Source organism: Acartia tonsa, chromosome 3 (assembly GCF_053477335.1).
Source record: "Acartia tonsa isolate MP-2025a chromosome 3, ASM5347733v1, whole genome shotgun sequence".
Taxonomy (NCBI): Eukaryota; Metazoa; Arthropoda; class Copepoda; order Calanoida; family Acartiidae; genus Acartia; species Acartia tonsa.
Genome location: NC_137262.1, coordinates 32,295,378 through 32,320,220, shown reverse-complemented (window position 1 = coordinate 32,320,220; position 24,843 = coordinate 32,295,378). Strand labels below are relative to the sequence as shown.

The window sequence follows — 24,843 nt, the reverse complement described above, 5'->3', positions numbered from 1 at the left end:
GAAATGCAAATAAAATTTGAATTTAATGAGTTCAAATTTACAGGAAATTAAAATAAAGAAGAAACATTAAAACTTTTAGTTGATTTTATGAATAATTATGTTATAACAAGGTAGTTTAGGCCCATAAGTAGAAAGCAATTAAATGCTTGCAATGTCTTATCTATATATAGATACCCATAGGTTATAAAAGAAATATAAAAATACAAGTTTTATTTAATCTATATTTTATGCATGTGCTTGTTTAAGGAATTAGATTAAGTGTTTTATCTGAGTCAGTCATTGACACAGCCTGTTAGCGTGGGAAGATAAAACCTTTGGAAATCAATGAATCTAAAAATATGAATATACTGTAATAAAGAGAGGAGAAAGGGGACATTGGGCTTTTAAAAAACTAGTCCTCAAAGTTTTAAAATAACGCTTTCTTATTCGTTGGCTCAGTTTAATGTCCAAACCTCTAATCTATATAAGGGGTAATTTTGTGTAATTGGGGATATAGATCAATTTATGGGCCATTGTCTTATCTCTTTATATATCTGATAATATAGACTCGTGAGTAAAGAATTAGATTAAGGGGTTTTTCCATGTATTATAAGAATAGGTAAAATGGTTTTTTAGAGTTTGATGTTTTTTTTTAATAAATTAATGAGGTAGACAATTTATTTACCTATAAATTTTCTGCCAATCATATCGAATAGATTTTAAATATTACAAAAAAATTTATTTTAGTATTCTAACATTCTTAAATTACATTTTAATTTTTTTAATGCATCTACCTAACCCTTCACGCTTTAATAAGTTTTGTAATATCATTTTTTATTTGTTAGCTCAACAACTTTGGAGACATTAATGATTTTTGATTGGTTGGTTAATTAAGTTAAAGGGAGTGTGAAGCTAAAACTTTCTGTTAATATACGGAAAGAAGGGTGTTTTTAAAACATTATTAACTAAAAAAAATATCTGAAAGTTCCTAGTATAAAAAAATATTGACTTTTTAAACCCGAAAAAAACCCGTTGGGGAAGGGAAGAAAAATTTTTCAAGCAGCTTTGACTACATTTTTACTGTTTAAATCTATTTCCAATGACAATTTGGATATAAAATGTAGCTTTAAAGTTTTCCTAACAGTGTCTAATCAGTAATGTGATATCGAATTTTTATTTAACTGTTTTGTTACTGTGTAATTGTCGATAAATGAAGTATTTTAAAATGGAAATTTTTTGGATAATGTCTATATTAGGCTAGTACTTCCACCAACATCCTTATACCAATTTATAGAATTGATAGAATTGGACAAATTTCTCCTGAGTATTTTTTCCGTTTTCATTTTAGTTACTTATCATTGTATGAAAGAAAAAAGTTTGTTTTTCATAGTCTTATAATGCTGTAATTATATCTATTGCAAAATAGTTTGATAAAAATGAATAATTACATATGTTTTTTACAAATAATCATTTGGGTATGGGTTAAAAATTTGGACTGATATTTTGTCCATCTACCTCTCTCCACAGATCAATTTGTAGCAGCTGATTTTTGTTTATTGTTTTACTTTTGTATCAATCATATCTAAGATTTGAAAGTTCTATGTTTAATAAATATATCTGAGTTTGTTTCATATGATAAAATGATTTTTTAGATTAAATTGAGCTTTTATAAAATATTAACATCAAAATTAGTGAATGCAGAATACCTTGTTCAAAACTATAAGTCGTACAAACCAAAATTGGAAAATGTAGGAGGGCTTTCCTTATATATTTTTGAAGAATCAGGATTAATAGTTTATATTCATATATATGTTTAGGTATAATAAACAAAGCGTTTCCAATCCATTCTAATGTGACCATTTCCAGAAAAAAAGTTAATTAAGGCCAGTCAAGTTAATTATAATGATTTGCTTTTACGTTTTTTGATGTGATTTTGTTGTACCCATATACCATATTAATTGCTTTGATACACTATACTCTAGACGACAATATCTTTATTTTCGCAACATTTGTCATGTTTCATTCTTAATTATACAAGAAATGTGGTTTCGCCAATTCATCAAGTCAATTAAGTCAAGCTACGCCCCTTACTCTTGCCTATTAAAAAGACTAGAATATGTTTGATTTTACATTTTAAAATTTCAGAAATAAAGAATATGAATAACCTCTAAGTTGAACCACCTCCGTATTTCTTTAAAGGTAAATATTTGATACAGTTTGAGCTGAAAGCCAAAACACGTCCGCTAGTGGCTTGTAATAAATATGGGTTTGTTTTTTATATTGATCCAAATTGTTTGAACATGAATATGTAGAATGTTTACTTATTTAATGTTTTTTTTTGGGGGGGAGGGGGAGGGTAATTTTTTTAACAGGCGATTTCTCTTGGGAGGGTGGTGGTACCCTCCCCCAAAATACTTATAAACCTTCCCATATCCTATCAAAAGCTACCCTGTCGAGGAGAACCCAATCGGTTTAGGGGTTAGCGAGATCCTTCAGTGCAGACAAACAACAAACATCCTGTTACTTTATTAGAAGTATTTAAGTCAATCATGTTTAATAGTTATTTCTTTCATCGTATTATAAACTGCTTTCCGCGGATATAGAATGTACAATTATAAGATTAAAACCTTTTTGGCCCCGAGATGCCGAAGGCACGGGCTTAAAAACTGGTTTTAATCTTATGATTGAACATTTCTATATTCGTAGAAAACTGGATATAATACGATGCTAGACATAGTTTTTTCGTATGGATGAGAACCGGTTCCTATCCACCGGATTTGAATGAATACGAGAAAATGAATTAACGTCACATTTAATTAGTGGCGTACATGGAGTTTTGCGAGGGGTTCGTGAAGCGCAATTGAAAATTTGCCTCCTCCTTATACAAAAATCGATAGGGCTGTAAAACAGACAACAAATAGGTGTATTTTTGGTGTCAGGGGGTTGCCTACGCCCCCCTATATGTCCATCCACCTACTCAAAAATCAAGTGTCCTTGAATTGAAAAATTAATGTGCGGATTGTGCAATTTTTTTTTACATTTCATGGGGTGTATCCAGTCCACCCCACTTAATTTTGACTGGGGTTGGAAACAACCCCTTTCTGCACGCCTGTGATTTTATTGAAAAAACGAATAATTAAGGAGTAGATAAACTTCTGAATAAAATACATGTTGGCCTTCAAAATTAAATCAGCCCAAACTTTACATTTACATTGTCTTCAAACTACCTAATAAAATAATATTTTTTTGTTTAGACGACGTGGACAGTGATATCTAGACAAACTGAAGCTGATGATACAAAATCTAGAAGCGTACAGTTAATAAGAAAGATGTTCAATGGTTCAATTATGACAATCTCAATTTCATATTAGTACTTTTTTCTGTTCAATGATGACAACTCGAGGGGGAAGGTATTTGTGTTACTTCTGAAACATAAACTTATTCAGCTTACATTTCTTGGTGTCAAATACGATTGCACGCCTCTGCTATTGGAATTTTTTTTCTGTTGACAGTAAATCCACATGTATGACTGAAAGTGGACTATGCACGAACAAGAGCCAGTAATTTTAAGGCTTGCATCTTTTAAATATAGTTAAATTTACGAAAAAAGCATGACAACAACCATTAAAGCTAATGGACCTATGAAGCTTCTGGTGATTATTATAGAGCTGCTACGCATTTTAAATCATATCTAACGGTAACAGATATTTGATTATTACTAACCCGCCACCGTGGCGCAAAACACATGCACTCGTCGTCGGGGAAATAATAGGTTCTATTCTCAGCATAACACCCCGTCATAGTTAAAGACGTTAAAATGGCACCTACTGCTGCTATGACAGGCGCACGACATAAATAGTTAGTGTAGGGGGGAATGCCTTGGCCCAAAACAGGTGCAACTCATTACCATGCACAGTTAGGATTTACTAGATTAGACCCTTCACAACTCAATTAAGACGCATGGTTTTAAAGGTGCATGGAGAGGTCTAGAAACTGAAGCGACACCATCCCCCTCGAGGTCTTCAACATATATTATTATGACAATTTTATGACTATTCTAACATGCCTAAATAAACAATAAGTGGTATCCACAGCAGGGGCGTCCAAGCTTTTTTTTTGGGGCGGGTAAACATTTTTTAAGGGGGGGGTAAAATGGCGCGCGAAGCGCGCCGCAATTTTTTTTTACCCCCCCCAAAATTTTTACCCGGGGGGTAAAATTTGCTTTGGGGGGTAATTACCCCCCCTGAAATCTGTTGGCAGGGGTAAATTTAGTTTACTCCCCCAAAATTTACCCCCGGGGTAAAATTTTTTGGGGGGGTAATTTAAATTTTCTGAAATACATAGTATTAAAAATGCGCGCGAAGCACGCAAAATTTTTTTTATTAGAGATTTTTTATTTTGGGGGGGTATTTACTACGGCCTACGGCACCCCCAGGGTAGGGGTAAATTTTAAGTGGGAGGGGTAAAATGAAAAAAATAATCGTTTGGGGGAGGTAATTGCCCCATTACCCCCCCCCCCCTTGGACGTCTATGATCCACAGACTGACTCTTATTGTATTTCTTTTTTAAAATAATTTGACACTATAGATACTAATACAAGCCTAACTTGTGATTTTTTTGTTATATATGTATTCATATTCGTTGATATTATTTTCATAAAACATTAGTCCAGTCCATATTTTTTCATTCATTTAACTAACATCACTTTTTTTGCTTCTTGCAATGTATTTGTACAGGTATATAAGTACAGTCCACTTTCTAGTAGATATTTAAATAATAAAATTTGTTTCATGTCCAGAAACAATAGAAATATTTATATTCTGAATTTTTGTTAAATACACTTTATAAAATGATCTAATTTTGTAAAGGGATAGTTGTATGAAGTGCATTTCAGAAAAAGTATTTCAAGCAAAACTTACAAATATACCATCAAACATTTTTAATTTTGTAAATTTAATTAATTTTAAAAACTATAAGCTAGCTATATAAATTGCATGTATCTTAAAAATACAATTTTTAATTATAATCCTTATACTAAAGTAACAGGATGTTTGTGTGTCTGTGTGTTTGTATGTTTGTGTGTTTGTTTGTACCGAAGGATCTCGCTAACCGCTGAACCGATCGGGTTCTCCTTAACAGGGTAGCTTCTCATAGGTCCTGGAAAGGTTTATAACTATTTTTTTGGGGGGTGGGACACCCCCAACCCCCCCTCCAAAAAAAAAAAATTTTAATTTTTTTAACTAAAATTAAAAATTAGGGGGGCACCCCCCCCGAAATTTTTTTTTTCGCCCCCCCAAAAATATATTTTTTTACTTTTTCTTTTAAAATCTAAAATAAGAAATTGGGTTATCAAATTCGACTCTCCCCTCCTCAAGTGCCCCTAGAGGCCTCTAGGGGGTGTAGCCGCTAGTATTTTAAAATCTACATGGTAAAAATTGAAATTCTTTCAAATATATGCCATATAGATGTAGTTTCAACAATTGACCAGAAAAAAATATGCAATTCACTAAATTAAGTTCAAATACATTTGGTGCAACTACCCCTTTATCTTTCTTTTAATTTTACCTATAATAACATGGAATTACTCCTTTAAATTTTGTAAAAGAAAGTGTGATTATGGACTATGTTTGCATTTTCATATTTTGTGAAAACTGTGATATATATTAATTTATTTATGTCTATTAATAAAATATATTTTTTTTTTAAAATTCTTGATCTATACATTCTATCCTAAATCAATCAAGCCTAACTTGTAAGATTTAACATATCCAACTTCGAAATTATTAGATATTCAAAAAAGTATAACACCATCCATAAGTAGCAAAGCCAAAAAAATCAAGGAATGTACTAACATCTTCACTAAAAATGTCACCAGTTTAGCTCCAGTAGCAACCGAGATGATCACAAATACCCAATAGCATTATGGACTGACTGACAGATAGACAAAAGGGAATTCTAGAATATCTTTGGTACAAATGAAATCAAATACTTATAATAACCCGACACAGTAACTAAAATAAATACCTAGTTTTTATGAAAACTGATGCCTGTTTGAAATGAAACAAGAATGACAACATCCATAAAAGCCAAGGTCTTAATCAGTAGGATTAACATTATACCTTATCGTTAAAGGAATCAGTACTAAAATATCAAATAAATAGGATAAATATATAAAACCAAATTTGTTGTCAAAAAAGGTTAAAATCAACATGTTTAAATGGACGTATTGACATTCTTGTGACGAATAGAGTTGCTACGCTTTATAAATCATACCTTACTATTTTAGGAGTCTTAATTTGAAATAAATAGGGTAATTCTAACATGTCAAAATTAACGAAATAAGGTAACCATTAAAGACGTAGGTATAGCTCAAAGTTATAGAAAAGCTTCGCTTTTAAAAAGATTGCTGTCCTTTCGTGCAACATATAGAAATTATATTCTAAAACTTTATATCTAAACAAGTTTAATTTCAATAAAAAGAAACCTTGCACTCTAAAATGACCTGAAAGTTATTATATAAACAAGGATGATAAAATCTATAAGGCGAAGCTCTGAAATGGAGAACATTAACACTTGTAAAGTGTCAGAACTGAAAAAGCATAATATTCTTGCATAAGTCTAACAAAATTGTAAGTAGTTGTTATGATTCGCATATAACATTATACCTTGTTGTTATAGGAATCAGTATTCCAAAAACCAGATTATTATCCCTTAAAAAAAAGGGGGGGGGGTAATGCAACCATCTTGTAATCAATGCGTAAATGGTACGTAGAATCCGAATTTCTCAATGAAATTTGGAATTAATAATCCTTTGTAGAACTTTTTTCCCTAAATTGAATAATAAGTTGTAAAGTAACGGCTGGCGGCTCAGCCTATTAGTCGGTTTTTGGCTAATTTCAGGGCAAATCCATCAGTAATTACATAGGATTAACTTTTTGAATGATACTCTTGGCATATAACAGCTTCTACCAGTCGTTTTTAGTCGGTTCTAGCTGTAACAGCTGGTACTAGGAATTTTTAAAAAGTTTATTTGTATTATTATCAATAATTTTTCCCTAAAAACGGCTGAGCAGCCGTTACTTTTCCAACTTTTTATTTGATTTAGGGAAAATAGACCTACCAAGGATTAATCATGCCAAGTTTCAAAACGAAATTCGGATCCTCGCATTGATAACAAGATGGTTGCATTAACCCCCCCCCCCTTCCCTTTGCTGCCAGAAAAGTAAAAAATCAGCATGTCTTCAATGGATCTACAGACTTCCTGGTAATGATTAGAGTTGATGTGCTTTCTAAGTCGTACCTTACAGTTTTAAGAATCATCATGCAAAGTTTGAAATCAAAAGGACGATTCTAACCTGTTTAAATTAACTAGCTAATTATTCCAGACGGATAGGCGGAACGACCCTAATTATAAAAAGCTTCGCTTTTCACAACTAACCAAAACACGTTTGTAACTGTCCCTGACGTCTATCTTTAATAGAAGCAGAGAAAAAAATTCTAAATTTTAGTCTCCATTTTCAGTTTTCCTCTAAACATACCTAGCTGAATGAAAGATATTTCTTATCATAGTATAGAGTAGCATTGCTACTAAAAAGCTAAACCTTGTAATACTAAATATTTTAAAAACAAGAATGACAACATTCATAAAAGCTTTGAAACAGTAGGACAAATGAACAATGAACATTAACACTTTTAAGTGTCAGAACTGAATAAGTCAGAACAAAATTGTTGAAAAACAGCTTAACTACTGGATAATGTTTATGGACATACTGAAATTTTTAAGACATGATTATAGAGATGCTTAGCTTATAACATTTTAGTTTTTTGTCCTAGAAATTATTATTCCAAAAATAAGATCAATCGGATTATTATATCACATAAAAATTTGTTGATAAAAAGTTAAAATCAACATGTTTAAAATGGACACAATGACATACTGGTAATGATTACAGTTGCTACGCTTTTTAAATCTACAGGAATCACCATGCAAAGTTTGGAATTAATCAAAGTTATGACAATTCTAACATGCCTTAATTAACGAAAAAAGATATAAGGACCGACCCTAATTATAGAAAAGCTTTAATTTTAAATATAAGTCAATTTGTTGCGAATGTTTTTTATTTTAAATTCAACTAAAACAATATGTAAAAGACATTCACATTTTAAAAAATACTAACAGTATCTAGAAATTTTTGTTTAATTGTTAATCAGGTTTTCTTGCATTCTCGATGAAAGGTAACTTCTTTGACACCTGAAAAATAAAAAAAATAATAAAGAACATTATATCTGCTTGTTTGAAAAGGTCTCGCTGACTGATTAATAACTAATCAGGATTTCCTTTATCTTGAAGCTTATAAGAAGTCTGTGGAAGGTTCATAAGTTGATTTATTTTAAAAATGAAAAAACTGGACTTTTTTTGCTTTTTAAGCATGACCTACATACAGACCAGGGTGGGCATACAAAAAACCCACCCAGGGTTTTTTTTTAAAAACCCAATAAAACCCCCATAAAAACCCTTAAAACCCTGGGTTTTTAAGGGTTTTTGGGTTGGGTTGGGCTGGGCTTTTTAAAAAAACCCTGGGTTTTTCCCCACCCTGATACAGACGGACAAAAAAATCAATATAAATATTTAAAATCTAGACTAAAAATTTTAGATGTCTATTTTAAATAGCATTTCAGTAAATAACATTTTTCCTTCAATAAGGTTTTTGTCATTTTAAGAATGACCAACAGACAGACAGACAAAAAAATGTATAGATGCACATATATAATATGAATCTTCACTAAAAATTTCAGCTATCTATCTTCAATAGCAGCCGAGAAACTTACAACGCACGTACTGACTTTCTGTTAACGATTATAAATTACAATTCTAAATATTTAGACAATGTAATTGATGGTATAAGGACGCATATCATTACTCACCCCCCCACCCACCCCTAGAGTATTTTTAGGTAAATATTTCTTAAATTAATCGCGTGAGTGAGGGATGGTGAGGGAGGGGGGAGAACGCCCTCACCTAAGAAGATTCTTAAATAGGGCAGGGTATGGACTAGAAGGGTATCCCCCCCACCAAAAAAATCTATGTATTAAGAACTCGTAGAATGTTCTATCTTTTAGTGATATTAATTTAGAGCAATTAACAAAATTATATTAATACCTTAATTAAAGCTTAACTAGGGAAGAAGCTGAAATAGTCAACATCCGAGTGATGTGATTTCTGAACTGCATTTTGTCTGAAAATTAAATACTTTGTAAAGAATTTCTGATAGAAAAACACTAAATGAAAATCAACCAAACTCCCCCACAAATATCAGGTACGTACTTGAGGTGGGATGGGGAAGTCGACCCCTCCCCCCAGGGCCCTCTTACCCTCTTAGTAAATTTTGGTTTAAATTAAAAAACAATATGAGAGGGAGAATTTTTTTCTATGGACAATTTATCTTGAGAGGTTGGAGATACCATCCTCCAAAATATTTATAAACCTTCCCTGGACACATAAGAATATTCACTGTTAAGGAAAATCATGATGAGGGCTTTTCGAGATTCTTCACTACAGAAAAAAAAACTTACTTATCCTATTATATAAAGTAGTAAGCATTATTTGTCTGTCCCGAAGGATCTCGCTAACCGCTGAACCGATTTTGTTCTCCATTACAGTGAAGCTTCTTATAGGTCTTGGGAAGGTTTTAATCTTTTTTTGGAGAGGGTGTCTTTACCCCCCTCCCCCCAAAAATATTTTTAAAACTCTTTTGAAACTAAAATTTAAAATGGGATGAAGTCGACTTTTCCCCCTCCTATCAGTGCCCCTAGAGGCTTCTAGGGGCGTAGCCGCTAGTACATTCTATAATCGGATGTAATTTATGCATTAACTATTAATTCTTTTTCAGCCGAGAGACATAACCACTTAATCCATTATCGGCGCCGGTAAAATGAAAATAATATGAAAATCAAGTTCAATTGAAATTAATCTAGATAAAAATCAGTTGGACATACAAGAAATTGTACTCTACATGATGTATTTTAATGCCCAAATAACAGTAATTCAGGGTCACCTTAATAAATATACTCCTTCCCATCCTGTGTGCCCATTATAACCTCGGGAATGGCAAAAACGTAAAAAAACACAGGACAATTAATATGATAACTATGTACGACGTACGTTGAACGTTCTACTATATTACTAATTTTGCTTAAATAGAAAAACTTTCAGAAACAATTACAAACGTGTTGTTTATTTTATATAATTTTCCAGTCAGCTGTTATATTGTCTGCTTCAAATTAATGGAGGGGAAGTAATGAAAAAAGGGAAGAGTGGAAATACTAGACTAACCTATTCCGAACCTAGAAAAGAGTTAATATATGTGTCACAGTAGAATTGTGGTGTCAATTTTGTTATGTAATATTAATGGCTGATTTGAATTTCCAAAAAGAACATGACTTATTTCATCAATTTCTCTGTGCCTGGTTCATATTTTAATGAATAATTTACATCTACAGACAGCTTAACGGTTAGGAAAAGTCAAGAACTATGCGAAAAAGTTTAATTTTAGCTATAATGAGAGAAAAAAGCAATTTAATGCACATTTTATAGAATACGGAAAATTTCTTCCTTTCCCCGTACCTTATAAAAATCGGCGGAAAAAGCCGTTTTTTAAGCAAACAAAAGCGCGTTTTGCTCTATCTGTGAGATATTATGAATGAGATAATGTTAAGATTTGATATAAAGATGAGAAAAATTCTCGTTCACAGTCCCTTTAAGTTGCTAACGTTTTAACCACTAGTTGTAATGTAATTGCACAGGAGGGGTAATTTTATGTATCATCCTTGGGGTTATGCATCAATTTATCGGCCATTGTCTTATCCCTTTATATCCGTGATGTATTGTGTATATGTTGTTATTACACTATTTTATCACATCCATAAACATAACAGTTGAGGTGACTGTTTCTCTAAAAATACCAATAAATATATTTTGATAGAGGTCTATGATACTAAGCCTGTATAATGAGAAAGGGTACAAAGTGTTAACTAAGAAACGAATTTGATGTATGCATTACAAATGTCATTTGCTATTATATATAGTAGTAAGCTTTTTTTGTTTGTAGCTGAAGATTTAGATATCTTCTAAACCGATTGTATTATCTATTTAAATGATGATTCACTTAGGCCCCTGGGTGATTTTTAGGCTATTTTCTGCCTTTGATACCCTGGATAATAGGGGTACAGCCGCTTGTGTCCAATAAAAGCAAGGGCAAATATATACATGTTATATTGTGAAAACACTTTGATTATTTGTGCATAAATTTTGCATTTACTCAATTTTATCATGTGCATATAATATAAAAGATTATACATATAGACAGATTCAGCACACTTTTAATATACTCAAAGTTCGAATATGTAGACGCTAAAAGCCTAGGAGAAAAAGCCTTCTCCTTTACTGTTTTTAAGAATTAGAGACGCAAAAATCATTTAGAGATGCTAAGCTTCACCAAGGAGCTACCCCAATATTTATACTAACCGCTATTTAATAATAGGTTCTAAGAAAGAAGATTAAAACTAAAAACTGAAACATGTATCAAGATTCACTTAAAAGCATAACACATACAGACCTCATAAGATCTTATGCTTAAGACAAAAAACATAAAAATTATCTATAAATAATGTGTAGGTTTAAGAATTATAATAAAAAAATGTTATTTCTAATTTAGAAATAATCAAAAAAGCAATTTAATTTCAATCTATTTTATATTTGTGAGCAAGATTAGAAATGTTTATATCCAAGTTTATGAGTTAAAAATCAAGTTTAAATGCCTAGAGGTTAGAAAACTAATGCAATTCTTTTATTTTTATTGCAAGCAACGCAGGAATAAATGGATTGGTCAATGGACAATAATATAATCCTTTTATTTGTTATTTCAGAATATTGCGAAAAGAAAGGGTTGTAGATTAAACCACCAATGTATCTACTACAGTTATATTTTTTATTTTTTAATGTAGATAAAAACTATATTGTCGTCTTTGCTTATTTCTTTATGCCTGATTAGTGCGAAACATTTTTATACATAAAGCTTCTTGCTGGTTATTTTTCTTGTTTATTAACGAATTTAAAAACGAAAATAACATTTATTGCTTAGTAATGATGGTATCATTTGATAAACATGTGATGTTTAGTGATTAGTTTACATTTTCTTTATTTCTTATATGTTGAAAAATACTATTTACCATCTAATCGCTGCGCTTCTTATGGATATACTTGTTGTTGTTTGTTTATTAATCAAAATCTTTTCTTAGCACTTTATTTTACTGCTTATTTACAAGGTAATTAAAAAGCTATGAAGAAAGAGAAAGTGATTATAAACGAGTACACTTATGACCATTAGTAGTGCAGTATTGTACATTAGCATGCTTAGTTATCAGGGCGAAAAAATTATTCCAGATAATTAATTTCAAAGATTAATGTAGCCTATAAGAAATAACTAATAGATTGTCAGTCAAACCAACATTAACAATTGTTGAGTAACAACATATTTACTTTTTCACGTTTTTAAAACTATGGACGAAATTCCCTAAAAACCTACTCTAACTTACTTAAATACAGAATGCTTACATCTTAAGACTTTGTTACATTTGTAGATGCTTATATTTTATGACTTAATTATAGTTAACAGTTATAGATTTGTATCTACCTGGAATCACAATGCTGTAAATTACGGACTACCAGAAGCAAAAACAGATAGACCAACTTTAGATATATGAAAGCTTTGCTAAAAAATAATCCAGCTAAGCACATTGACTGCTTCATTAAATATGCGCGCAGAACTAAAAAGAACTTAACTGAGACGTCACACCATAAAGGGATATGGAAATAGATAAAAAGAGTTCCTTATAAGTGTTGCATATAAAACCGCTAAAAGTAGCTAAAATTGTCAATTAAGTTCACAAGACAGTCTGGTATGCTGAAATTTTGTGTTATTTTAATGGTTATACTTACCAATGTGCATTTTATGTCATCAATACAGCCAACCTATTAATGGTAAGGCTGCTGATATAATAGGGGGGCTGCAGAAAGTCTATATAGCCTAGGCTGTTTGGTTTCAGCTGCGAATTTAAAAGTGCCCATTGAAGCGGCTGCATATGACAAGTATTCTATCTTTAAGAAAAAATAATAAATGATTGAAAAGTTTGCTAACAATGGGCTTATTCGTCTTTATTGCAATAAATATGTAAAAACAATATGCTGGTTTGCGAGAACGCCTTACATGTGTTTGCCAAAACCTGACCAAAGATGGGTGGAATGGCTTAATTCAGCATTCAATAATATGCACCTTACCCACACTAATATGCTAGTTTTTAAGAGTCTTAGCTTCTCTATAACTATGGCTAGTGGTATTAACAAAGTACGAACATTAACCTTAACTTTTCTGTCGTATAATGTTACAAAAAGAGAGCTGCGCCTATTAAATTAACCTCTTCATCAAAAATTGGTTATTGAATAAATAAATGTATAAGAATATATGTATAATCCAGAAAACTACTTGCCCCAAGTGGCGGAGAAAGAGACAGAGTCTTAGCCCTGTTATTAGCAGTCTAGCAGAGTTACATATTGTACATGCAACAACTATTCTTTTACTTTATTGTATAATGTTGTTATTATATTTCTTTAACATAATTGTCCTTGTTAAGCTATTTTACCTTAATTAGACAAATAACTGTACTTTTAGCCATAACAGAATAAGTGTACTTTCATTTAAATAGCAGATTTTTAAGATTTTAATTTTTTTATATATAATATGGTTTATTAAAATGTTGTAGTTGAAGTAGCTCTATAACCAAGCTTTAAAATAATATAAATCACTCCCATATTCAAAATCAAAATCACTCCCATATATAATTTTAAGTTAATGCAAAATTCAAATTTATTGATCCTCGTTTTTATGGATGTTATCATCCCCTTTATTAATAAGTACCATTGTGTTAATCTTTAATTATCATTTTAATTTATACAATATACATATATTTGTGTCTAAATTTAGATATGAAAGTAGGTCGAGTATTATTGTATTAATCAGGGGTACAGGGATAGAAAAATAGTCATATAGTTCAGTTCTAGGTCTGTCTGTACAGATGGATCTCACTATTATAGTTCATTATAGTTCTCGATGTAGTCTCAAACTATTTTGGGGGTGGGTATCACCTCAATCCCAAAAAGAAAAAAAATAATTCTACATTATATTTCTAAAACTAAAATTAAAAATGGGCGGGATTCAAATCTTGCTTTAAATTCAATGATTGAAATGTTTTAAATCATCAAGCTAGTTGAACAGATGATTTAGAATTAATTGTTAAATATGGCTTCATTATTTTTTCCACTTGTTTTTCCCTTTATCCCTGTATGTGTTAATTTACAAACAATTCAAAGTGAACTACACTTGAGTAAATTACTTAACATATGTAGGACAGATAAAGTTACTTGGGGTGGCTTTATTCTTTTACAAATTACAGTTTGTCAACCCTTCAGATACCTCCTTTAAAAAAAGATCAGAAAGAAATTTTAATTTAAAAAAAATATATCTACTTCGTTATTACAAAGATAATTCTTAAATAATTATAATATGGTTATGTCAAATCATTTTTATCCTCAATGAAAATTAACCACATTACCCTATCTGTTTGTTGAAAATTTGAGTACTGCTCGTTAGAATAATCCATTTAAGATTTCATGAAATTACCTCCTGACAGTACACCAAGTTTGCCTGTTACATTTTTTCCTCTTTAAACTTTATATCTAAAAGTTGGTCCCTTGAACTTTATAAAATTATACTAAAGTAAATATATGCATTAAAAAGACTTTGAATTTAATGGTAGCATTATAATACAGTTTCCCTACAACATTATCAAAGCCATCCAAGTTTTTGATTCTAATTGGCATTGTACTTGAAAGTAGTATATTGAATTAATTAATAAGGTATAGGATATTTTGAATTAATTGTTATCGTTGTACCGTATTTCTTCCCAACCGAAGATGAAGTTAAATACTAAAATAGGCTTTATACTGTTTATATTTAATGGCAACTTTTATGGTATTTTAACTACATAAGAAACAATTAATTTTAGGCACTATTATCATTTGTTTGTTTATTTACTTTTAGTCAATTAAAAATATTTTAATTTATTTGTGGTAATATTTTAATAACATCTGCATTTATTTGATAAAGAAGCCTCTCCCACTCATGAATAAATATTCAGTGTTCATATAAAGCTGTTGAAAAGTATAGCGAATTCATCTTTATACCTCTATTATTTTGTCATATTTTTTCGACTATTCAAGCGTGTAGATTCAGGGGTCTAAAGGGATGAGGCAATGGCCGATAAATTGATGTACATCCCCAATGATAATACCCTTTCTAGATTACGATTAATTGATTGATTAATTGGTTCAACTAAATGAACCAATCAATCAAAATTAAATAAAAGTCCCGAAGGTTGTTAAGCCAACTTATAAGAAAACGTTATTATAAAACTTTTTGAGCATGTAATATAAACAGGCCCATTTCCCCCACCCTACCTGGTCAAAATATCTGCTACTTCATTCCTCAAATTTATTTGTTATATTGCATAAACTATTTAAACCTAAAAAGAGAATACCATTTTTTCTCATTACTTTCCAAATTTAGAGGATCAGAGCAGGAGGGTAGGGGACATTAGGCTGTTTATTACACTCTTCCCCAAAGATTTACAATAACGTTTTCTTTGGCTTAATAACTTTGGGAACTTTTACTGAATTTGATTGGTTGGTTTATTCAGTTGATTGTTCAAATATTTCAACCACTTATTTCAATCAACAGATGTAATATTGTATTTAATTATTTGGGATGATTTGTTATTGTCATTGTCTTATCCCTTTAATTCCCTGGGCTCAAAGATAACAAGGAAGATAGGTTTATGAGGAACCGAAATAGTAAATAAATTTCATCTACAAGAAACAAGATATTTTTATGGATAATTTATCAATTGTTTTCGCCTTTCAAGGGATTAGTTTTCATCCTTTAATAAAATCTTTAATAACACGACCTTTGTCAAAAAGTTAAACCCTAAAACATGATTAATTTCATATGTTCATGGGCCAAGGCAGTTTCTTATCTACATATCTACTAACCTCATGAAATTAACCAAAATGGTATTTCCAATTAGACTGCAAATCATACCGGTCCTTTAATTTGCAGAGGGGTAATGTTTGTTTTAAAATTGGGGGTGTACATCAATTTATCATCAATTGTTCTATCCCTCAGAACCAATTTAAATCATGTTAATTACAAAGTATAATTATAAAGTTGCTTTGCCACTATAAAATGTGTATTTTCTGTTCCAAGTGATGTCCAAAATTGAGCTGAGTGTAATTGCCACGGACAGGGATATAGTAACAGAAGAAAATATATTTTGCTGCTAACTTTTTCCCCACAATAAATGCGTAAGTATAGATGTAAGTACAGAAAACTACCTGGTTCAAGTGGTGAGGACCTGTTTTGCTAATTTACTTTCTGCTTTTTTGTAGCCACTTGGCTGTGTTTATATTTCGACGCTATGAGCTGTTATTTAAAGACCCAATGGAAAGTCGGCACATGGTCTCCACCCTGTGAATATTCAAGTATTTATGTTTTCAGAGGAGCAAAGCTTTGTTAAAACCTTTTTGCTTTCAAAAATGTAGTGAAAACGTAAAGTAAACGAAACCGATTAATATCCGGTGGTTTTATCTCGAATTTTTAAATATAAATAATATCCGAGGAAAGATGTCTATAATATGATAATTAATAATTAAAATTTTCTGAGCACCTATGCATTTAAACATTTTTACTGAAATTTAAATCTACATAGAGATAAAGTAAACAAGATTAAATGATTAAATTGGTAAAACACCCTTTATAGGGGATAAATTGTTGGTTTGTTGATTGAAAGTAATTACTTAAATATGCCAGTGATTTGAAGATTTATATAATAAATCAGACCTGCATCTCAAATAGTAGCTAATAAAATTTCATCACTGTTAATTAACGTTGACAATCAAAACTGCTGGCATACCCTTGTTATAAAAAAGGCCTTCTACTAAATTAAGATTGTTTAATTTTCGATTAAAAGTGAAAGATAAGAATCCTTATTATTCAAAGAATTACAAACATTTTTATATCATAAGGAATGCAGCAAAAAATTTATGAGTACTGCATATTCATGGATAATGTTTATTCATACCATTTCTTAGAAGAAAAAATATTTTTGGTCTTTAGGTTATTTTAAATCCATGCTGTTTTCACTTAAATTTCGTATCTTAATCCTATTTATTTATATTTCATTAATTCATACATGTCACGGCAAGGTTTTAGGCTTTTAGATTTAATCCTTAGGATGGTTTTAGGCTATTTTTCTGTCCCCTATCTACCAATATGATTACAGAGCCCCCTAGATGCTAAGGGCGCAGCCACTAGTTTAGAAAAATGCCTAATTACAAATTCTATAACCAAAAAAATAATAGAAATGCACTTAATTAATGCGAAAAAATCTAAATTATCAATCAAAGATTTCAAAGTGATATTTGTATGTGATTCTTATACACTCGTAGTGATCACATATGTAAATCTACACAATAGCATTTATGAATATATGTAAACACACATAAATATACAAAACCATTCTTACAATAAAGAGAGTTCATTCAAAACGAAAGAAAACTAAATTCTTTTATGCTACATTATTTAATCACGTAGTTTTCCGCAGATACAAAATTGTAAATTACATGATGATTTTTTTTGTGATAAATTGTCTTTAATGTAATATAATACATGAACCTTCATTGATAGCCTTTTTAAAAAAAAAAGTTGCCTACATTGTGGGAACACTAATCCAAGCTCTGCCTGTATAAGATTGACAAGCATATACAATCAAATTTGAATTTCAACATCTTCCCAACAACAACAACTACATAAATACATACATTAACAACAATACTGTGAACACACTATGCTCAAATTAAAAGAAATATTATGCAAAGTCTACTAACGTCCTAAAGGCATAAGGGAGGGAAGGGGGTAACTAAATTCTCCACTATCAATTTTAGCCATAAAAAGCCAAATACTTTCCCTAGACCTAAAAAAGCTTCGTATAGGTCCATTTTTTAGCGATATTATACGGTAGAGATACAAAAACAAAGATACATTATGTTAATTTTGTATAAGGATAAGTGCTGATAGGAATCTAAATATATTTTTAACATAGAATCGAAATGTATATTTTAAGTTTATTAATTCTTTGACTTTTTTATATTTTAGCACAGTGTGTTGATGGTAAAGCTCAACAACACCATGACTATGGATATTAACAAACAATAATGAGTGATCAGCGTAATGCCAGATATATTAATGCATCAGGGAAAGGGATATGGCAACTAATGAAAAACTATTTTGTATACTTTAGGGAAAGAGATAAGGCAAATAAAGAAAAATTGTGACCTTAATTGGTTGTATTAACAAATAATAATGAGTGATCAGCGTAATGTCAGATATATTAATGCATTAGGGTGAGGGAAATGGCACCTAATAAAAAGAAGGTTGAACTTAATTGGGGAGACCTGCCTTCCCCTTAGTTCTTCCTGAACCCCCTGGGAAATACCTGTGCATGCAACTTTTTCTTTCACCCTTACTTTTTAGTAGCGAAGCTACTCCATAAAATTAAATATCCGTTTGCATGTAAGTTTGTATTGGATGTTTTTGCTGAAAAGTGATTATTTCGGCTACTATTCAAGATGGAGAAGTAAATATTTCTCCGCTTTTTATTTTATTTTTCAAAGAACAGAACAAAGACTTCCATTCATCGTTTCTTGCGTGTTTTGATTTTGTAAAAATTGGTAATTGATAAAAACCTAAATAGGTCAGGGCAAAGCTTAATGTCAAGAATTACATTTTATTTTACTTTTAAAAGTTTTCAATTTAATTCAGTGATTTCTGCACTGGGTAATGCACTGTACCAATTTTATTTTACCAGCAGAGCTACTCAATAGTATAATTTGAAGCTTAAACCCAGTTTAAATACAATATGGCATTGCAATTAGCATTAAATATTATTGTGTCTAACAACTGTTTCATTCCGAATTTTGATTTCGTTTTTTAATAGATTTTTACGAGAAACATGATAAGACGTCGTTGGCTAGTCGAAGGGGTAATATCAACTTAGCTGTTAAATAGAACAACATTTCGATATGTGTTCATCTGATTGATAGATTGTCGATGTCGACATACATAAATAGTCAAGAAAAACTTTCCTGATAGGGTTATCCACTATATATTTTAGATAACAAAGTTCAACTACTTTAATATTCAGTATTTAATTATTTATTTTTTTTGTTTAAATTGCAGCGCTACCAAAAAATTGTTGTTCTTGTTAAAATTAGAAATTCTATTAAAACATTAAATCTTTTTTCTTCTTGGTTTTATCCAGTTTCATAAATTTAATTAATGTAGTGGAAAAAGGTTTTATCATAAAAATGAAAATTTTTAAATTCTGGAAAAGCTTAATTCACAAGTTTTGTTTTAATGGAAACTTTTTGTATAAACAATTAGTTTTCTTTCAAAAACTAAAAAAGTGTTTTGTAAGCTTTATTGAATTTAAATTTTATATCTTTTGTTTATAATAACATATTTAAAGTAGCGCAGCTACTTTGCAACTCAATTGACTGTTTGTCTTTTATTCGTTGCTTAACAAGTTTTGGGACTTTTGTTAATTCGGATTGCTTGGATCATTAATTTAAGTGTTCAAACGTTTAAATCATTAATTGTAATATGCAGAAGGGGTAATCTTTTGTATCATTATTGGGGATATATATCAATTTATCGGCCATTAACTTTTCCCTTTAGGTCAACGGATTTACTCGATAGTTTTAGCTTTTCTGTTGGCTTGATACAGTTCATACGAGCACCATGAAATGAACTCATTGAGCATCAATCCCCAACCCAAATATAACTTCTTTTTACACAAAACTTCAACAAACTTGGTGGTCATACAAAACGAAAAATTAAGGAGAAGTTTACCCTCAAAAAAATATTATCCAGTTCTGAAAATGCCTAAAACCAACACAGGCACAATGCAAAGGTTAGCCCAAAATAATGCACATATTGTTAAAAGAATTACAGTATAGGCTAAAAAGTGAAATTACAAATTGTCCTAGACTTGTTTATTTGTTTTTATACCTTTTTGTGGCTGTTTTGCAATAACATAAAACAAACTTTTGGCCAAAACTTTGTCTACAGAAATTCATCAAGATGCAATGAAGAACTTTTACACACAAAGACACACTCACACACACACACACACACAAACATACACATACAAACAGATATACAGATCTTTTTTCCTCTTTCTTTATTAGAATATAATCAGGACAAGGGAAGAATATCCTTAAAATCTACCATATTGGGAGGTGAAACAGTTACAATTCGAGAAAAATAAGTTATATTACCTAACTTGATTATTATCTATACAAATAATATGCAAAATGGATAAAGAAAACTTAAACACAAAGATGTTTTAATGAACACAACCTTCGAGTCACACTTTTGGCCTTTTTATTACAACTATAAGCTGCACTCTTAGACCAGGGGCATCTTTAATTATGAGAAAAATAGCTTAAAACCTGCCTAGTTCCTATGTACAGATCCCGAAAATGGAGAACTCATACTATGAAGTCGTTTGCGAAATCTTACAGGAAAAAAATAACCTTACTATTTTAAATTATAGTATAAGTGTCTCTATCTTTGAATGTGCTGATCTGAAAGTTTAAGAATGAAGAATTGAAATAAAAGTGCACCCAGCTTTTCAGTTTTCTATACAGTTCTCTACAGAAAAACAAGATCCTTTTAACTTAATTAATAACTTTTTAGAACTAATAGGATTTCATTCTCATCATCGTTGGGCATAGAAAATAAACAAATACTGCAAAAAGTTTTTTTTGTTTATGGCAAATTATATATGAGATTTCATTATTTTCTTCAGTGGGCTTTCTTTGGTCTTATGTTTTTGGATGTTTTTAGTCAGCGAATGGTCAAGGATTCATTAAAACGCCTCTCATTAAGAATGGCAAATTAGAATTTTCATTCAGAAAAATGTAGGGCTTGGCAGCCGCGCGACTAAGCATCGAATTAAAACCCGTTTGGATGCTTTTAATTTAAAAAAAGATTGATTGATATAAATTGTTATATAGTTCTTGCAGATAGATTAAAATAAAAATAAATTTTCCAGAGATAAATTTCCCTCCCCACGAAGAAATACTGTGATTGGTATTCAGAGAAACCAAGAAAAACTTTAAAATCGGATGAATCAAAGTTTGTGAGTCTAGTGGAGATACAGGGATAGGACAATGAACGAAATATTTATCTTTTCTATAGAAAATGAACTCTACATTGTGTAGCTTATGCCTCTGATAGCTGGGAAGCATTTTCGGCCATTTTTAACTGTATTTACCCATCTAAAGTCCAAACTGTCACTGTTTCCCTTGGGTTTAGAGGAAAACTAAAATTAACTGAAAGTAATATACATACAAAAATATCCTCGCTTACTTTAACCCTTAACGGTCGGGGGGGGGGGGGGGCGTTGAACGCCCCCCCATCCGGTTTTTTTCTATCTCATTTTCTGTGTGTGAAAGATAAAGAGCCCAAACTGCTTGACTTTTTAAGTATGGGTATGACACATAACTGAAAGTTGGAATTTTTTGAATATCTCCATCCTGGCGGGCACAGGATGCCAGCAAACCTGGCAGGGTCACCCAGGTAAAGAACAAAAATTTGTTTTTGACTTAAACAAAGCATTTTATCTTACCAAAAATACTAAAATATCCTCTAGTAGTACATCCTCATATTAAATACAGGTGTTCAAGTCAATTTCAGGTTCCAGGTATGATCCTGCAGGTCCTGATCCTCCAGGTCTCCAGAAATCTTTAAAATGCTCCTGTGGCCGCAAATTTTGACTTAGAGACTTCAAATTTTAAACTTAAGCTTTTCTTACATGTTTACATAATGTATTAAAATTTCATAAAGATCCGCCGCCGTTTTCCCGCCGACCGCCGACTGCGGCGGCTGGCAGCTGCCAAGTACAGCTGCGGCCGCTGAAACTTATGTTTTGATATTTCAATTATAAAATTTAAATAAAAATAAACATTTTCTGCAAAAAAAATTTCTTCTAGCTTTAAAAATAAAAAAATTACAGCCGTTTGACATTTTTAAGTAAAAAAGGACCTAAAAACAAAGGTTGTTAAATAAAAGGGCGAAGGAAGCGGAAATTGACCTTGACTTACTTAAGGTAGGAAATTCACCATAACGCAGGGGACTTGCCCTCTAGCTCTAATAGGAACTGAGATAATGAGGGGGGGCGTTGAACGCCCCCTCCCCCCCCCCCCGACTGATTAAGGTGCGGCAAGGGGCCCGACTGTTAAGGGTTAAAGATCAACTTCTCTATAAAGTACAATCTAACGTATCTACTGAGCAGTCCTTTTGGAGCATTATAATTAATACAACTGGGAATAACTATTCTCTATTTATCCTGCATTTTAAATTGATTTACCTTTCACGTAGATTGGTATACCTAGAAGCTTCAAATTAAATAACAAACTAAGTAAGTAGTAACTACTTATCTGATTGAGTTCTCCATTTCAGGGAAGCTTCACATATATCCTGGGAGATTTTAGGCTACTTTACCTATAGATTTATTTTTTGTTCTTAACTAACCCTTCAAATTCAGTGCCCATAGATGCTAGGGGCGTAAAAATAAAAATAAAATAGCATTTTAATATACAAAATGTTAAGAAAAATATAAAAAGAGAGTTAAGACTAAGTTAGCTGTATATAAATATATTCTGGCCTAAATTAGCATAATTCTCTACTCATTGCTGAGACAATGGCAGAATTATAAACATAAACACAATTTCACAATGTTAGGCTTGTCAGCCGCAATTTTTTTAACGTTGCTTTTTGCGGCTGTTGGTAATTTGGGTGAATTGGTTGCAGATTAAAAGGAAGAGTTGACTGCGGCTGCTAAAAGTTAGCTCATACTGATATGCTGAAGTTTTTTATTGCCTAAAAAAAGACGTCATACTGACCTACCAATGGACAATTAAAATGTATACTGGCCTGCCATTGGTAATTAAGTCTATCTAGTGGCCTATTATTGGTCATTTGTTTTGTATGATGTCCTTTTTTATAGATACTATTAACATCTTCTTAGATACTAAACATTTATAAACTGTTATGGGTGAGGACAAAAAAACATAAATAGAATAAATAATGGTGGCTGCAGTTGAATATGAAGTGGGAGATTGTCAAAACATAGTTATGCTGTTTCCTGTCAGGAATAAGACAATAGCCAATAAATGAATGTTCAACCCCAATGATGCTAAATAAGTTTACACTTTTCCGTAGATTAATATTAGTGGTTAAAACGTTTAGGCGCTTAACTTAATGAACCAATCAATCAAAGTTAACTAAAAGTCTCCAAATTTGTCAGGCCAACAAATAAGAAATATTCTAATGAAACTTTGGGGACTAGTGTAATAAACAGCCCAATGTCCCCTCTCTCCCTGGTTTCCTGTAGTACCCCTTTCTCTCATGATTTGATAGATTACTAGCACGTTAATTAAGTTTCCATGAAAATAGCGGCTAGAATATCTATATTGATGTGAACGTGACTGCGGCTGCCGAGCCTTCAAATATATACCAACGCAAACAACAGTTAAACTGTCAAAGTAAACTTATATGATATAATTTTAAAGATATTTATACTCTATAAATGACAAAATTATTCTTATTTTACTTCACAAATAGATTTATAAATAACAACAAGGACAATTAATTCTGTCATTAAAAACAAATTAAAAATTAAATTGGAAATATCAGATTGCTTGAAATAAACGTGCTGACAAATGCACTAGATTATAGAGTTGATACACTTTATAATTAGAACCCAACTGTTTAATACATAAGCATTCAAAGTTTGAAATCGATGGGACGATTTCAACATGTCAAAATTTTAAGCAGAACTATTCGTTAACAAATTTCAGACGGCCGACCTTTTCATAGATAAGCTTCGTTTTCAGAAATAAGGAAGAGTTAAATAAAAGGAAGCATTCCGGCACGTGATTGTTTCTATTTACAAAACTATAAAAACTATGCTATAAGTAAGAGGTAAAGTAAAAATATTCATAAATTGTTTGTTAGAAGCGCAGCTTCTTTATAACTAGGGTGTTTCAACTAGGAATAAGATAATGGACTAAAAATGGATGTAAATCCCCATCTATGAAAAACAAAACTACCTATTCTATAAATCAAAACCATTGGTTGAGATGTTGAAACACTCATCCTAAAAACAAACCAATCAAAATTTAATTAAAGTTTTAACTACAATAGTCCAATGTCCCCTCCATTCATGATATTACTAACTATCTTTTGACTCAAGCTTGTTGCTGCTGCTCTATTTATGGACCTAATTGTACATGTTCTGTTTAAGTATACTACTGCAAAAAGGGTTACAACAATCGATATTTTATAACTTGGATGTTGCACCAAATTTTCAAGTACTCTGATAAAGTGATGCTTACAGCTGGCTAAAATAACTATACCCCACATTCCCCCCCTTTACCCCCGTCTCTCCTACTGGATAAATAAACTGACCAATAAATGAAGTCAATATTAGCAAGCTAAATTGATGACAAAATTTTCCTTGTCAATAAATCCACGTATTTCCTATATCCAATTTTACAACATGGGAGAGAATGATAAAAAGCAACCATAAGTTTGATTTTAACTCACGAATTCTTTAAAGATATGAGAT

The 24,843-nt window shown here is 31.2% G+C and overlaps 1 long non-coding RNA gene across 1 annotated transcript; it reads right to left on the bottom strand.

Moving 5' to 3' along the window:
- Positions 1-8,079: 8,079 nt before the first annotated feature.
- Positions 8,080-9,217, bottom strand: LOC145315202 (uncharacterized). Its single transcript, XR_013877978.1, has 2 exons — positions 9,140-9,217; positions 8,080-8,230 (listed from the first exon to the last, which is right to left on the bottom strand). It is a non-coding gene; the product is annotated as an uncharacterized LOC145315202 (long non-coding RNA).
- Between the last annotated feature and the right edge of the window lie 15,626 nt (positions 9,218-24,843).